At 35.7% G+C, this 16644-nt stretch overlaps 1 long non-coding RNA gene across 1 annotated transcript in view; it reads right to left on the minus strand.

The window, feature by feature from the left end:
- Nucleotides 1–16644, minus strand: part of LOC141522031 (uncharacterized) — a 41851-nt gene that overhangs the window by 16604 nt on the left and 8603 nt on the right. The window contains exons 2-3 of the long non-coding RNA XR_012478116.1: nt 15054–15194; nt 12543–12576 (exon numbers count right to left, since the gene is read on the minus strand). This is a non-coding gene — a long non-coding RNA (uncharacterized LOC141522031). The remainder of the gene's footprint in view (nt 1–12542; nt 12577–15053; nt 15195–16644) is intronic.

Below are 16644 nucleotides of genomic sequence, written 5' to 3' on the forward strand. Positions count from 1 at the left end.
TACATTTTGTGTATATTCTCTTTATCTCCTCACAGGTTTTATGTCACATATCCTTCTATTAGAATGGAAACTTCTTGAAGGAAGGGGCTATTTTACTTTTATTTTGATTTCCTCAATGCCTGTGGATTTTGCCTGGAACAAAGTTAAGTAATTAATTAATGTCTGTTGAGTAAATGAATGTTTTCCCAATTAACAGAATCCGAGAAAGGGATCATAGATGGTTTGGAGTTAGAACCAGGAAGGAAAAGTAGCTTTATTATTTTCAATCCAGACAAAGTTGCACTCTGAATTATATATGTATCTTAAGGAACAGAGATTCCTTACAATGTAGGAAGTTTAGCTCCTGCATGCTCAATAGCTACTTAGATATGATCATCCAGATGACCCTCTCCCTGTGTAAGAGAATTAATTGGAAGGGTTTCACACCCAAGGCTGTGGTTTAAATTGGAGGCTGGCTTATTTTCCTTTTATTTGGCAAAAGGAGTCAGGATCAGCAGAAAATGTACAGAACAAGCATTTTATCACAGGGACCCAAGGACTGCTCTTCTCATACTGCCTTCCAAGTTCCAATGAGGAATATTTATATACTATGACACTGTATCACGCTGAAAATCTATAGCTCAGAACATCCCTTAGGAATTTAACAGCCATATGGAGAAGCATTATAAAAAAATAAGTGGTGGGTAAAAATGGGTTACATAGTAAAGGAATCAAACATATAACTAAAGGCAGGCTCCTGGGGGGAAATGTATCTATGAAATATTTAACAAATATTTAACAAAATATTTAACAAAATAAATAAAATATAATAGAGCATAGATAATGTTAATATATGATTTTCTAAGTCAACATGCAACCTTCAGGGATACTTATGCACAGTTTGGTAGCCCTCATTTCTATTTGAGTTTAATACCAATGGGTTACAACATATTGTAAATGAACAGTTGCATATCAGAAGCATTGAAAAAGCTCTCAAGGAGATGGGAGGCAGGATGGTACAGGGGAACAGAGTGGAAATTGAGGGATCCTAGAAATAGGATACTTTGTTTAAATCCTATTTCTGATGTTATAGCTTCCTAAGCTTGCAAAATGAGGATATTGGATCAGATGGCTTTTGGATGTTCCTTTTAACTCTAGCATTTTAGTCCTGTGTTTGATCAGAAAAAGATCACAATAATCAAATAGAAAAGTTAGCAATAATAGACAGGGAGTTCATGTGTTCCACTAGTATTCTTCTGTCACGAGATGCAGAAGAAGCCTCCTAGCCCCTTGGGTGAAAACACTGGAGAGGAATTGTGGGTGGATATGAATGAGATTTCCACAGAATGAAATGACAAAGCCAGGTTGTCATCTGCACCACTAGAGTGAGTACTCACATTAATGCAATTGGGGTTTATCAAAGTTTTGTTTGAAAGGAATCAGGCTTAATTTAACCCCTCTATGAGAACAAGAGGAAAGAAAATCATCTCTCTCTCTCACACAAGCCCTGGATGGGCACTTCATGAGTTTGAAGCATTTGCTTCTGAAAAGCATTCAATTTTCTATGCCCCCACCTTGGTGTAAATTCTAGAATCTGATTACAGCTGATATGGGACCTGTAATTTTCCCATCACACAAACAGTAGGAATAGATAGTAAAAGCTTAGAGTGAATGGAATAATCCCCTATTTGTCTCAAATATATTGTGTGGAATTAAGTAGGCTAATTAGAGGGAAACTGGGGTACATGATTGACTTTCATCAATAAATTGTCAGGCAAGACAAGAAGAGAAGAGTGACTGATCGCAAAGGGTGGAGGAAGTGATGGGTGGATAACCAGAAAGCTCCATTAACTCTCTTGCAATGTCAGGAAAAAATGAGGTTGGATTTCTTGTAACAAACTTTTGGGAGAAATATGAAAGCAGCATAAAATGGGCAAGCAGAGACAAGCTGTGTTCTATACTAGTGGAGGATTGATGAAATCTGAGATCCTTTTGATTATTAAATATTATCTCCCAAATAAGTAAGCAAAGACTACTTAGTTCTATGAAAAAAAAAACTTCACAGGTATGCAAGATAAAAAGAGTTTAGGGATTTATCACAATGGTACCTAATGTCAGTAAATGGGATGGTTATATGATGAGCTTTTGAGGATGAGATTCTTTAAAAAAGGTCAGATTACATCATCTCTGAAGTTCCTTCCAACTCTGATATTCTGTGATTCTGTGATTCTATAATTATAAACTAAAGAGTAGTAGACCCTTTGCCTTGGTCAACTTTTGAAAGTTCCTATATTGGTGTGGTCTCAAATGAAGTCAAGCAATAGTCAACAAGAATTTATTAAATGTTTACTATGTACCAAACATTGTACTAAATTCTGGGGCTATAAATATAAAAAAAAAAAGAAAAATAATCCCTGGCCTCAAGGAATTTATTTGCATCCCAATGACAGAAGAATTTGCTTTGTCAAGGAGTTTAGGAGTAATTGAAAGCAACTTTTAGTGTCACCTACTGAAAGCTATATGGAATTTTAGGAGGGAGAAAGGAAATAAGAGTTTGTACATACCTGGCCCTCTTTTTAACATTTTAGGAAACTGAGGCAAACAAAGATTAAGTTATTTGCCCAGGGACACATAGCTAGTGTCTGAGATTGGATTTGAATTCAAGAGTTCCTAATTTGAGACTCGTAGTCTTTCCACTGAACCAGCTAGTTATCTATGAAGAGACAACATGGAGTAGACATAAAGTGCCTGCTAAGAGTGGTATAGAAATGTAGGGGAAACATAATAAGGATCAGTATATATCATTGTCAAAGTTCCTAAGGAAGGCAACACATATTTGGAGCAGAAGAAAGAAATTATGAATGCCAAATGACTGTGACTTCCTAGGAACTTTGGGATATGACTCTTCATTAGCGGGAATCCTTTGCTGGATCATCATCTGGGTGGCATGACTAATTCTGGACCTTCTCTTCCCTTTTTTCCTATTCTATCTCTCAGTAATATCATTGACAACCATAGATTCAATTACTCTCGAATCTACATATGCAGGCCTCATCTCCAGCTGCCTTCCAGAAATTTCCACCTGGATATTCCATAGGTATTTCAAATTCAACTTGGCAAGACTGAACTCATTCTTTCCCCCTAAACTCACCCCTTGGGCAGTGAAGTGATACATAAATAGAGTGCAGGGCCAAGAGTCAAGAAGACTTGTCTTCAGGAATTCAAGTCTGACTTCAGACACAAGCTCTGTGACCCTGGGCAAGTCCCTTGATCCTGTTTGTCTCAGTTTCCTCATCTATAAAATGATCTGGAGAAGGAAATGGTAAAAACCATTCAAATATCTTTGCCAAGAAAACCTCAGATGGGGTCACAAAGAGTCAAACATGAGTGAAACAACTAAAACCTAAACCTACACTCCCCCCTAACTTTCCTATTTCTCTCAGGAACACAACCTTTTTTTTTCAGTCACCCATGTTGATAATCATCAGGTCCTCTTCAATTTGCCATTCTCATTCACTCCCTCTTCAGTTGCCAGGTCATATTGATTGTACTCCTCACCATATCTTACATTATTTGAACTCACCAAGACCATCCTAATTATCATTACCTCTCTCCTGGAATTTAAAACCAACTTCCTAATTAATATTAAGTTCTCTAGTCTTTACTCTTCAAATACATTTTTGACATTTGCCAAATTGATATTTTTACAGTATAAGTAGATCTAAATGTCTCCCAGACTTAAGACTCATAGAATCATGAATCTAGAGAGGGAGTGGATCTCAGAGATCATATAATTGAATCCTTCAATTGAAAAAGCTGAGACATTAGTAGGCCAAGTGACTTACCCAAAGGTAGTAATGAGATTTGAACCCAGATCATCTGTCTCCATACCAAGTACTCCTTATACTGTATTGCCCTGCTAACAAAACATCAGTAGCTCTTTATCGCCTCTATGATCAATTCAAAGTCCTCTGTCATTTAAAACCTTTCACAAATCTTTTCAGATTAATTACTCTTTACTTCATTTCACACAACCTATCTATATTTCAATCAAACAGAATGCCCTGCATTGCCTTATACATGATAGTCCCACTCCCAGCTCTGTGATTTTCCATAGACTTTTTGTATTTGGAAGGTTCTCTTTCCAAACCTCATTCTCTTAGAATTTTTAACTCTCTTCAAAGTTCAGCTAGATTTTCACATTCAAGAGACCTTTCCTGTTTCTCCTATGTTTCAGTCTGAAATTTCTTTGTACTTCTCTGTGTATATCCTGTATTTACTTAGCTGTAAACAGTTTGCATCTACCTAGTAGAATGTAATCTCCTTGAAGGCACAGACTGTCTCGCTTTCATTATTTATTTATTTCCCCCACCCTTGTTACATGCTATTCACTTAATAAATGTCCCAGTATATCAATTTTTGATTACCTATATATTGATTTCCACAAATTGGTGAACCATAAGTTCCTTGCCTAACTCACTGGTCCCCAGGGCACAGCAAGAAAATATTTTGGTGTATATGCATGTGTTTATGCATATGTACATATTTGTAAAAGAAGGGTACACTGTTATCATTGCATGATCCACTATCAACAGTCAAGACCATGGACAGCTACTGAATTACTTTACCTCTCTACTAGACTCTTATCAAAATGGAGAGGAATGTTGGCATAATGTTAAACTTAGATGGATCTGGAACTAAATGAATAACAAAAAAAAAACATCAATGGGTGAATATTAACTTGAAAGAAAATCTCTAGGGAAGGACCCAGTGCTTAGTATTTGTTCAGATCATAGGATCATAGGATTCTGAATTTGGAGATGTAAGAAACCTCAGACTATCACCTCTGGGATTTGGGGTAACCAGATAAGGCTATAAATTTGGGGTTATCAAGAAATGAGGGTCACTGAAAGGTAAATGAATTCACATACTCTCTGAGAATTTAAAACTTCTCAGGATTTTATTATGAATTATAGGAAAGGTGTGCCTAGGTGGCACAGTGGATAGAGCATGGGCCCTGGAGTCAGGAGTACCTGAGTTCAAATCCAGTCTCAGACACTTAGTAATAACCTAGCTATGTGGCCTTGGCCAAGCCACTTAACCCCATTTGCTTTGCAAAAAAAAAAAAAAAAAACTGAAAAAAGAAATAAAGGAAAGTAAACAAGTTGAAAAAAACTTTTCCTTTGGAAGGGCCAACAAGCACTTTAGGACAAGATGAATAACAAAAGACCAGGCTCAGTTGCTTGGGAGACAGAGATAGAGAGAGAGAGAGGGATAAAGAGAGGCAGGGATAAAGACAATCAGAGAGAACTGACTGGGTCAGAGAGAGAGAAGACCAGTACAGATTTCATAGCCATGCTGCTTATCTTGGCACTGAGGGCAAAAGCAGAAATCCTTTCCCCATTATGTGCAGAAACCAGGTAGAGGGTTGAAAATGAGAAGAAAGGATACAAATTTTACATTAAACAATGAAACAATAGAATCAATTTACATATCAAGAGCAAAGATCCTTCTCCACCCTTAACAAGATTCCTTGATTTAACAGCAATAAAAATTGTAGAACTTGCTTCTGATTATAATTTTTCTATATTCTTAATTCTCTGCATCAAGACTAGAAGAAGTCTTCAAGTAGAGTTTTGGATAACTTCTTTGGGGGGCCCTCATAGAAGGAATTTTTGATTGGACTAAATTGTCTCTGAGTCATTTTAAACTTTGAGAATCTATGAGTCTTTAAAATTCTATAATCCTAATAACTTAAAAATATTATTATTATAAGTTAAATAATTGTCAAAAGCAAGATATTAAATAATCATGGAAAACAGAAAAGAAAAACTCTCTAACTCCCACCTTACACTCTTTTTATCAAGAAACACAAAGAATTATCAAACAACATAGAAAGTAACAAGATTTTTTTTTCCCCTGTCCCCTCCAGGCCTATTCTCAAATCCATCACTTTTGTCCTAGTATTAACTTTATTTCTTCCACTTTTAATCAACTAAAAACTGTGCCCAACTGTGGGTGAAGAACAATTGGGAATAAAGAAGGAATGGAATATATAGTCCTTGCCCTAGAGGAACCTACAGCCTTGTTAAGGAAAGAAAGGGAATACAAATAAAACAACAGGGAACAATACAAATTGTAAATTACCATAATTCAATTACCACCACTGAAAACAATTGAATTCTTTTTTCCTGAAGTAGAAGAGGAAGGAATGTATGAGAACTTCTAAATGAAATCTGACAATTTTTTTTTACTACAGCTTCTAACAAAATATAGTTTTTCATGTAATTTATTTAATGTTCCTAGTTCATAGTATCATAGCTAGTTTTGTTCCTTGAGTAAATCATATAACCTCCCTAGAACTCAGATTTCCTCTCTGAAAAGTCAGAGGGTTGAATCAGAAGATGACCTCTGAGGTGGTCCTTTCTAGCTCCAGAATCAACATCTTCCACATTATCCTAAGATATGATTAGAATTATAAGGGTGCTTAAAAATTATCCATCCTCAAATACACAAATATTAATATGAATCTGTGAACTCATAAATTTTTATTTTCCCTCCAGTCAAGCAGATTGCAACCTTTGAGAAATGTAAGGCATTTAGCTTCCACAGAATGTAAGAGGAGATTGTTAGTTTAAAATATCTATCTATCTATATAGATAGATATAGAGACAGAGACAGAGACAGAGATAGAGATAGAGATAGAGATGATAGATAGATATAGATATAGATATAGATATAGATATAGATATAGATATAGATATAGATGTAGATGTAGATGTAGATGTAGATGTAGATGTAGATGTAGATGTAGATGTAGATGTAGATGTAGATGTAGATGTAGATGTAGATGTAGATAGAGGTAGAGGTAGAGGTAGAGGTAGAGGTAGAGGTAGAGGTAGAGGTAGAGGTAGAAGTAGATGTAGGTGTAGATGTAGGTGTAGATATTTATATAAATTCATTACAAAGACTAGGGTCTGCCTGTGGTTGTACAGCTATGTGAGTATAAGACAAAAGAATTGACCCCAACCTGATCAGATCTGAGATTGGATCAGGTCTTCTCCATCTGGTTCTGAGTTGGTCTAGGGCCCTCCCACTTTGCAAGTGTGCATGCTCAGTGAAGTTCAAACATATTACCATATACTCCCCTTTGCTCATAAGTATCTCCCCTTTGCTCATAAGTATATTGACCGGGGAAGGTTAAACATAGTATTATTATGGGGGTGACTGAATTGATTAGATTGTAACCCTGACCAATGACTAGCACAAAGGGGAGGAGCAAGATTTTCAAACTACATATAAGACTTGACATTGTCACAATTTGCCCCCTTTTTGTGCTAGAGAAATTGGTCCTTTTCTGCAACAAAAGTTGTTAATAAAAGATATGGCAATCACTCTGGACTAAATATTTATAATTATGAGCCATTTAAAACACAATCCATTCATGTGTCTTCATCTTGTGCAGCTCTTTCCTTCATCTTCACATAAATTTACCATGGGAAAATCCAACTAGCATTCTGAATGCCTTCCTTCCTTTCTCCTACTGAAAGAAAACCAGTGGAACATACAAATTGTTCAATTGTTATCTCTTGATATTGCTAACTGATCAATTTATCATCTTTTATGTCAGTACAATTCCTTTGTAACATTCTATAAACCTATACCATCATTTTGAAAATGAAGTAACCAAGTTGAAGATTTAAGAGACTTGCTCTGGATCACAAAAACAAATATCAGAGGCAGAACATGAATCCAAATCTTCTGAAACCAAATATAGTGCTACTACCACAATAGTGATTGTAAAGTTTCTATAATTTTCAGTCCTGAAAGTTAACATTGAACTAACATTAAACTAAACTAAAAAGAAGTTGGTATTTTTTTTCCTCTGAAGCCTCTGCACTGTCATTCCCTTAAAAAAAATGTATATTTCCTGAGGCCAGGGGCCTTATATAATTTCTACATGAAAATCAACAAAGGCTGTTTGTTATCACTCAGGTACCCCCATATACTCTTACTTTGCTAGACTCTTATCTTAGTAAAGTGGAGAAAAATGGAAGTTAGATAATCAAATTAAGTGAATTTAGAACTAGTTCAATAACCAAATACAACAAATAGCCATTAACAAGGACCTTTTTTTCTTAACCCTGAACTAAGCTATCCAGACTACCACCAAGATTTCTTTGAATACACCCTTCCCTTATTCTTCTCCCTCTGTCCTTACCTCTCTCAGAGAGAAACTAGAACCATACCCTGTTCTGATTCTTAAACTCATTATCCCTGACCCAATGATGATATATATATATCAGTCCTCTCAAAGGGTCTTACTCTATGGAAGAGAAAGTTCAATGCACCCAAAGTATTTATCTGGCCTTGTCATTTGCCCTAATAATGCAACTTTAGGATCTCCAGGCATTTTTCTAATTCTACAGATTTACTCTCCTCTATGTGTTGTCTCTTACAAGTAGATTGGGAGTTCAATGAAAATGAAGATATCCTTTTTTTTCTTTCTATCATAGTTTTTAGTATCATGTCTGATATATAATGTGTTTAATAAATATTCATTCATTCCTTCATTTCTGAGTTGAGTATCTTCTTAGTCACTCTGCTGTAAAAAAGAAATACAGTATATGATTAATTACCAAAGAATGAAATGACTTCCATGGTGGTAGGGATGACAGAATATAGTGTTAGAGTAACAGATGTGCACTAAAGATTATGATGACTCAGTATCACTGTGAGGATGATCAAAGTTTCACTCCATGAACAGCAATATAACTGAAAAATTCTTGCTTTGTTAACAATTTTCCTTCACAGAAATTTGAAGAAACCAGGAAGTAACTTGTCTATTTCTAACCAATAAAGAACTATTTAGTGAAGTGCAAATTACCAAAAAAAAAACCTATCTCATAAGAATATGACTATGACAATTTAACTTTCCAATAGAGAAGAAATGGAACACTGTGCAGACATATGTGACTTTTGATATAAGGAAAGTAGATTTCAGAAAGCACAGAGAAAGTACAGGTGGCTCATAAGGAATAGATATCTAGAAAAAAACTTTTGCCAATGTAATTGCAAAGAATCATAGGTTTAAAATTGGAAATATTCTTACAGGTTATGTGAAGGTTAAAGTCATTACTCTATAGAAAAGGAAAATAAGACCTAGAGATAAAAATGACTAACCCAAAATTATACTGATATAATTTCCTCCAACTCACTATTGTGAGAGAGTAGAGAACATGTACCATATGAGACCTGTGAATCACAAGACTATATATAAGAAACCAATGAACCTACAATAGAAACTCTCTGATGAGTTTATATTTTTTAAAAATGAACAAAAAGTGGAACAAAGGACAAATAACACCAAATAGCAAAGACCTGAGAGAATACCATTAGACATATAAAGGCCCAGAATCACCTGAGGCTTGGGAGAAAAAAAAAAGATAGAAACAATAAAAGAAGCTTTTTAACATTATGTGTGAAGCAAATTCAGGGAGAGTAGATTTTGGACTATGATATCTCTTCATTGATGTTGCTGCTTCTGTAGTGTAGATATCCTGAGGCCAGAAGCCTTAAATAGCATTTGTGTATACATAAGAGTTTTGAACATCCCAGATATAGAATGATAGAATCATTCAATTGACTGGAACAATGCTCAAAAATGTAAGATAAAAGTAGAGATAAATGTGGAGTCTTAAGTTAAGGACAAAATTTAAACACACACACACACACACACACACAGACTAGCTACTTACTATATAAAACATAGCTTCTTCCCTTAACCTAGGAAATGACATATACTCATGTAAGGTTTCATAATGCTGCTTAACTGTGATTCCAAATCAGTAGAGAGAGTGATTAGTTGCTGCATCCCTAAGTGCAGGGCAGAAATGACATCTGGAGGTTTCAAAGGAGAATCTCCTCTTTTGAGATAAGACATATGGCTCCAAATCTCTCTTTGGGGTTAAGACCATTAAGAGAAAATGTTCTTGAAAATTGATATGTAGAAGAAAGGTATCTATCCTCTCAATGTGTCCTTACTATCCTCCGTAGTTGCCTAGAGACGATGAGGAATTTTCCTTTATGTGAGAATGGAACTTCCTTTTTTAGTTGGGGTTTTTTTTGAGATCTCAGGCATTAATTTTGTATATTTGGGGTATATTTTAATTTGAAGATTTACTGGTTTTTTGGTTTTTAAACCACTTAGACGTACAGTTACTTCTTGTTCACTGTTTATAACAGCATTTAGTGGAAAGGAATCAATCCTGGGAGGGAAATTTGAGGTTATCCAAACCTGAAAAAAAGGTTGAAACCTTAAAAAATTTTCTAGACCTGAAATTTTGAGGTCACATACAAATAATTGTTATCTGGCACCTCTTTCTCTCTCAAAAGTGACCAATCTCATAGTGGGTACATACAAATAATTCTGATCTGAGACCTCTTTCTCGGTCAGAATACAGAGTGACCACCCTCTTTGCCCCCTTCCCCTACTTCCCTTCAGGAAGGAAGTAAAGTTTCTCTTAAAGAAGGGTAGACAAATTCCATGATATTTATCAATGCCTCTCCTTGACCACATTTTGACAATCCATGTAGACATATACATCTTACATGGGCAACAGGGAGGAAGGAGGGCAAAAAAGAAGGGAAGAGAATAAGTATTTATATGGAACCTACTTTGTTCCAAGCATTGTACCAAGAATGTTTAACAAATCATCTAGTCTTCACACCAACCCTAAGAAATCAGTGCTATTATTATCCTCATTCAACATTTGAGGAAACTGAGGTGTCATGACATGCCCATGGACACACAGCTAGAAAAACTTAGAGATCAAATTCAAATTCAAGTCCTCCCAACCCCTCCCAATGCTCTTTCTACTCTGCCACAAGCTGCCCCAAGAACAAACTCCCTATACACATAAAAAGTTCAATAACAAGAGAACATTCAGATGACAACTCTTGACGACAGTAGAAGACACGACAAAAAGCATAGCTGTTAAATGATACAAATGATTACTACATAAATTCAGAGGTAGGAGAAATGGCTTTTAGCTGAGAGGGTCAGAAGGAGGACTTGTCTGTAATAAGGATACACAGAATTTGGATAGGCAAAGAGGTGAGAAGAAAGTAAGACCCTCTAGACAAGTAGAAAAACTTAAGAAAAGGGGAAGAAGCAGAGACATGATAGATATGTTTGGGAAATAATGAATAAATTGCTAGCAGAGGCAGAAAGTTATTATCAGGGAGTTATTGGTAATAAGTTTGGAAAGAAAGGTTGGAGCTACATTGTAGAATTTAATGCCAGGCCAAAGAATTTACAATTTGTTTTATTGGTGATAGGGAACTTATGAAGAGTTCTAAGTAGGGAAGCAATATGTTCAGATGCATACTTTAAAAAAAATCATTCTGACAATGATAAATAGAATGGATTTGAAAGATTTGGAGGTGACATTCTGAGGTTGATATAGGAGTGGTTTTTGCAGCAGCATGATGTCATAAGGGCCTGATCTCGATAGAGCAAAAAAAAAAAAAAAATGTGTGAATGTAGTCAGGGGATATTGTGGTTATAAATCAACAAGAACTGGTAACTTCTTAACAAATAGAAATAATAATAGCAATTGTTAGAATTTATACAATATCTGAAACTTAGGTGTAAAAAGTACTGTCAATATGCTATCTCATTTTATCCTCACAACAACTTAGTGAAGTAGGTGATATTATTACCCCCATTTTACAGGTGAGGAAATTGAGACTGAGGAAAATGAATTTATCCAGCCCCAATCCTACAATTAGGAACTATCTGAGGCAGGATTTGAACTCAAGTTTAACTTACTCCAGGTCTCACAGTCTTACCTGCTATGCCTCCTAGTTGTCTCCAGAAATAGTTGAAAGAATGAAGTTGAAAGATTCTAGAGAGAAAGGGAACAATTGAGGAGAAACTGAAGGAGCATTCTCCAAGGAAAAGAAAAGGTTAGAATTGGGCATTTATCTCAAAAGGGTGAATTTGAGAAAGGATGAAGAATAATAATCTATCCTGATTCCAGAGGGAAAGAAAATAAACCTATAGAGATAAACATTTAGAAGTAGTAAGAAGCAATAACCTTACATATAATGGCATCAGTAAAGGAGAGAAGGCTCAGAAAGCAATATTATATGATGAAAGTAATGCTAAAATAGGAAAGATTTTTGTAGAAAAGGGTAGATCTGGAGTGAATTTTTTGTAAAGTTTGCTAGTAAATCTAAACTCTACAAATAGTATTAAAGGTATTATCAAATAGGAATTAAATATTAGAGATATTGAAATTAAAGAATAAATTTACAATGCTGGTGATAGTCCCCTATTTAGAAATAGTATGTGAATATGTTTAATTAGAACTCTGTCCAGATATGACCCACACCTATAAGATAACTGACTTTAAATATTATTGATATCTCTTAACCCAGATTTTTAGTCCTAATAATATCTTCTGCCATTATAATCATGAAAACTTTTGCTCCCTTATGGCAGTTGACTGTATAGTAGTTGACACTTCTAAATACATCAAAGTAATTGTAATACTTACCTCACATTGTCACTCAATCACATTTATGGAGTTCCTAAAAATAAGCACATAAAAAAAAACTCACAGGAAGGAACTGAATCTGGTTTTGAAGTTAGAAAACCTGAGTTCAAATTCTGTCTTTGATGCTCACTACCAGTATGCACTTGGGCAAATCACTTAACATCTCTGAGCTTCAGTTACCACAAAATGAGGCAGCTGGAGTAGATGTCCTCTGAAGTTTTACCATTTCTAAGTTTAAAATCCTATTAGGCATTAAGTCCAGTGGATATAGCACCAGGATTGAAATCAAGAATCCTCATCTTTCTGAATTCAAATCTGGACTCTAACAATAACTAGTTATGTGACCCTGGACAAGTCTTGTAATCTTGTTTGCCTCAGTTTCTTTATCTATAAAATGATCTGAAAAAGAAAATGGAAAGTCATTGCAGTATCTTTGTCAAGAAAAGACCAAATAGGGGTGGGTGGCTAGGTGGTGCAGTGGATAGAGCACCGGCCCTGGAGTCAGGAGTACCTGGATTCAAATCAGGCCTCAGATACTTAATAATTACCTAGCTGTGTGGCCTTGGGCCATTTGCCTTGCAAAAATCTTTTAAAAAAAAAAAAAAAGAAAACACTAAATGGAACCAGAAAGAGTTGTACTTGATTGAACAACAAAAATAATATAGTCAAATGCTTAAAAGTTTTAATTGTTTTTTTAGTTTTTTGGGTTTTTTTTTTTTGCAAGGTAATGAGGGTTAAGTGGCTTGCCCAAGGCCGCACAGCTGTGGAATTATTAAGTGTGTGAGGTCACATTTGAACTCAGGTCCTCCTGACTCCAGGGCTGGTGCTCTATCCACTGCGTCACCAAGCTGCCCTTAAAAGATTTTTTTTTTTTTGGCAAGGCAAACGGGGTTAAGTGGCTTGCCCAAGGCCACACAGCTGGGTAATTATTAAATGTCTGAGACCGGATTTGAACCCAGTTACTCCTGACTCCAGGGCCGGTGCTCTATCCACTGCACCACCTAGCCACCCCTCCTTAAAAGTTTTAACATCTAAAAGAATGTAAATAAATAATATATTATATTTATATTGTATATTAATGACACACGATGTATTGACCAGATACAGATATAGCTGGAAATGTTAAAAACTACTTATGTTACTTAATGAAAAACACTCAAATGATAGTACATATGACACCATGGGAAAAAATGAAGAAATACAAATTGGAAGACTCTCATCTGATAGTTGAGTAGGAGGTAATTTGATATGGCTAAAAAGAGGAGAACTAGGAGTCAGAGTACCCTAGTCTGAATTCTGTACTCTGCCACATAGCTATTTCATGATCTGAGCAAATCATATCCCCTCTATGGCTCCAGATTATTCATCTGCAAATGAGGAAATCAAACTAATTAACCTCTGAGGGTCTTTAAGGGTCTCATGGTCTATGATTCCATGAAAAGGAACATATTTTTGCTTAGAAAATATGTGATGCTAATGAGTTGTACAGAGCACCTGACAGTTAATTGTAGATATTCAGATGACAGTAGTGTAGGTGTGTCTATATGCAATGTACATAGACTTATGCAAATTATTTATGATGAAAATTACAAAATTGTACTGTCAAAACACTTCAGCACATAGCTTAAGGAAACAATTATTCTAAATAAGCAACATAAGCTCTACTGCATTCTTTGTCACAAAGTATTATAATCAAATGTTGACTGATAACTATCAATCAATCAGAAAGTATTTACTAAACTCCCACTATGTGCCAGGCTCTCTGCTGGGTGATTAAAATACAAATAAAGAGAATGAAGGGGGCAGCTAGGTGGTGCAGTGGGTAAAGCACCGGCCCTGGAGTCAGGAGTACCTGGGTTCAAATCTGGTCTCTCAGATCTTAATAATTACCCAGCTGTGTGGCCTTGGGCAAGCCACTTAACCCCGTTTGCCTTGCAAAAACCTAAAAGAGAGAGAGAGAGAGAGAGAGAGAGAGAGAGAGAGAGAGAGAGAAAGAGAGAATGAAGTAATTTCTACTCTCAAGGGCTTATATAGCTAGTTCTTATTTCAGATAAAGGGACCTTTCTGCAAATCTTTCCTTTCCCTTCATTCCCTCTGTACCTCAGACTTCCCTCCAACTTGTACTCTGGCTCCCCAGGCTGATGGGGGGGAGGGGAGACCCTTGCTGGGCTGGGGTACACAACTGCTGCTGCTGCTGCTATGATCTCTGCCCACTCCTTTCAGTTCAGAGAGCCAAATTTGAATCACATGTTATGTAAAATGAGAACTCTCCTAATACCTACTTATATCCCAATTCAAGAATAATTATATAATTAAGTCACACCTCGAAATATTTACATATGGTAGTAGTAATTTCATTTCAAATTCTTATTTCCAGGGTCTCTCTCTTATTATAGGTAATAAAAGGGAAAGGGAAACCCGTCCAACCATGAATTCAAAAGAAATGGAGTTTTGGGGGGGCACTCCCATGATGTACGGCATCATATATGGATGTCAAAAGAAACACGCTACCTTGAAATCATTCACTGAAGAATTCTTTGTATTCTGAGTCTCTCACATCAAGAATGTCATTTACAGGATTCAAGAGTACATCCAAACTGAAGTTCCTATTCCTATAGTTTACCAGGAGATTCTTCAGTAGATGGATCAAACCTGAAAAAAGCACCAAGACACTCAGTAACTCCACTGCAGACTCAATTGACATATTGATTTTTTTTTCTAAGCAGCAGAAGCAAAGTTGAGACAACATGGGAAAGTTGGCAGAACTTTTACACCTCATCAATAAAGGATGCTTAGCTTCAGTGGTTAGAGAGAATCAGTCAACTGGTTATGGATCCATTTCTCCTTTGGCTTAAATGATGAAGTGCTAACAACACAGACTGGGGCACAGTTGAATGTGTTCCTATTGCTTGGTTTAACAGGGACATTTAACTACTTGTGTTCTTACCCCTGAGGTGGTGGGGGGAGCTCATATACCAGTCCAATGCTTTAAAATGAATTTGCCATTCTTGGACAAGGTATATAAAGGTAGAAATATTTCTATTGTGGATTTTTTTCCCTTTTTTATAGCCATTAAAAAAAAACAGACCTAAATAGACTGGAATGCTTGCCTTTCTTTTTCACTATTCCTTTGAAATAGTATACCAGTCTCATAATACAATCACCTAGTATTTATGAAGTGCCTACTATGTGTCAGACACTGTGGTAGGTGCTAAGATTGCAAAAGTGAAATAATGCCTGCCATGGAGTCAAGTAAATTCCATTTTTATCAGATTGCATTGACCACAACTGACCTTGACACTTCTCTGTTATGAAAAATTTTAGAACTTTAAGAGTTGGAAGATATAGTGTCTTATTCAAGGAATAGTAAGGAAGCCAGTATCACTGAAATGTAAGGTAGAATGGAAAGCTTAAAGGGAGAAGGATTTGGGGAGAGGATGTATGTCATAAACAGACTGGGAAGGGGTGCAACTAAGTTATAGAGGGTTTTGAACATCATAAACCTATGAATGGAAGTCAATAGAAAGGTTAGATCCACTTTGGTAAATTTGAGAATCATGATCATAAAGATAATTGAATCCATGGAGTCTGTTGAAGTACCCAAATGAAATTGTATAAAAGTAGAAGCAATGAGACAGAAACCCAGTTAGTGACTCACATTATGATGAAATAGAAGAACATTTTCAGAAACTTTCATTTTATTTTTTTTCATTTAACAAGCATATCTTTTTTCTCTCCTTCCCACCTTGATTCCCCAATTAAGGAAAAAAAGGAAAAGAAAAAAAGGAAAAACCAAGATCATGTTTATTTTTATATCTATAGCCAACCTAAACAAATTCTTATATTTGTCATATCCAAAAATGTTTGTTTCATTCTGCATCTTGAATCTATCAGAAGGTAGCATATTTCCTCATTAGTCTTCTGGTTGATTATTGAATTAGATCAAAGGATCTAGATATTCCATCTAATTCTCATTCACCCTGAAAAAAATATATTTCTATCTTACCCTTCAAAATGTTTTACAAAAACTCACTGGTCTCCTGGGGGTAAGAACATAAGGCTGGTGGGCATAACTTATTAAATCACTAACACCTCTAGATTT

The sequence above is a fragment of the Macrotis lagotis genome, chromosome 1, assembly GCF_037893015.1.
Source record: "Macrotis lagotis isolate mMagLag1 chromosome 1, bilby.v1.9.chrom.fasta, whole genome shotgun sequence".
NCBI lineage: Eukaryota > Metazoa > Chordata > Mammalia > Peramelemorphia > Peramelidae > Macrotis > Macrotis lagotis.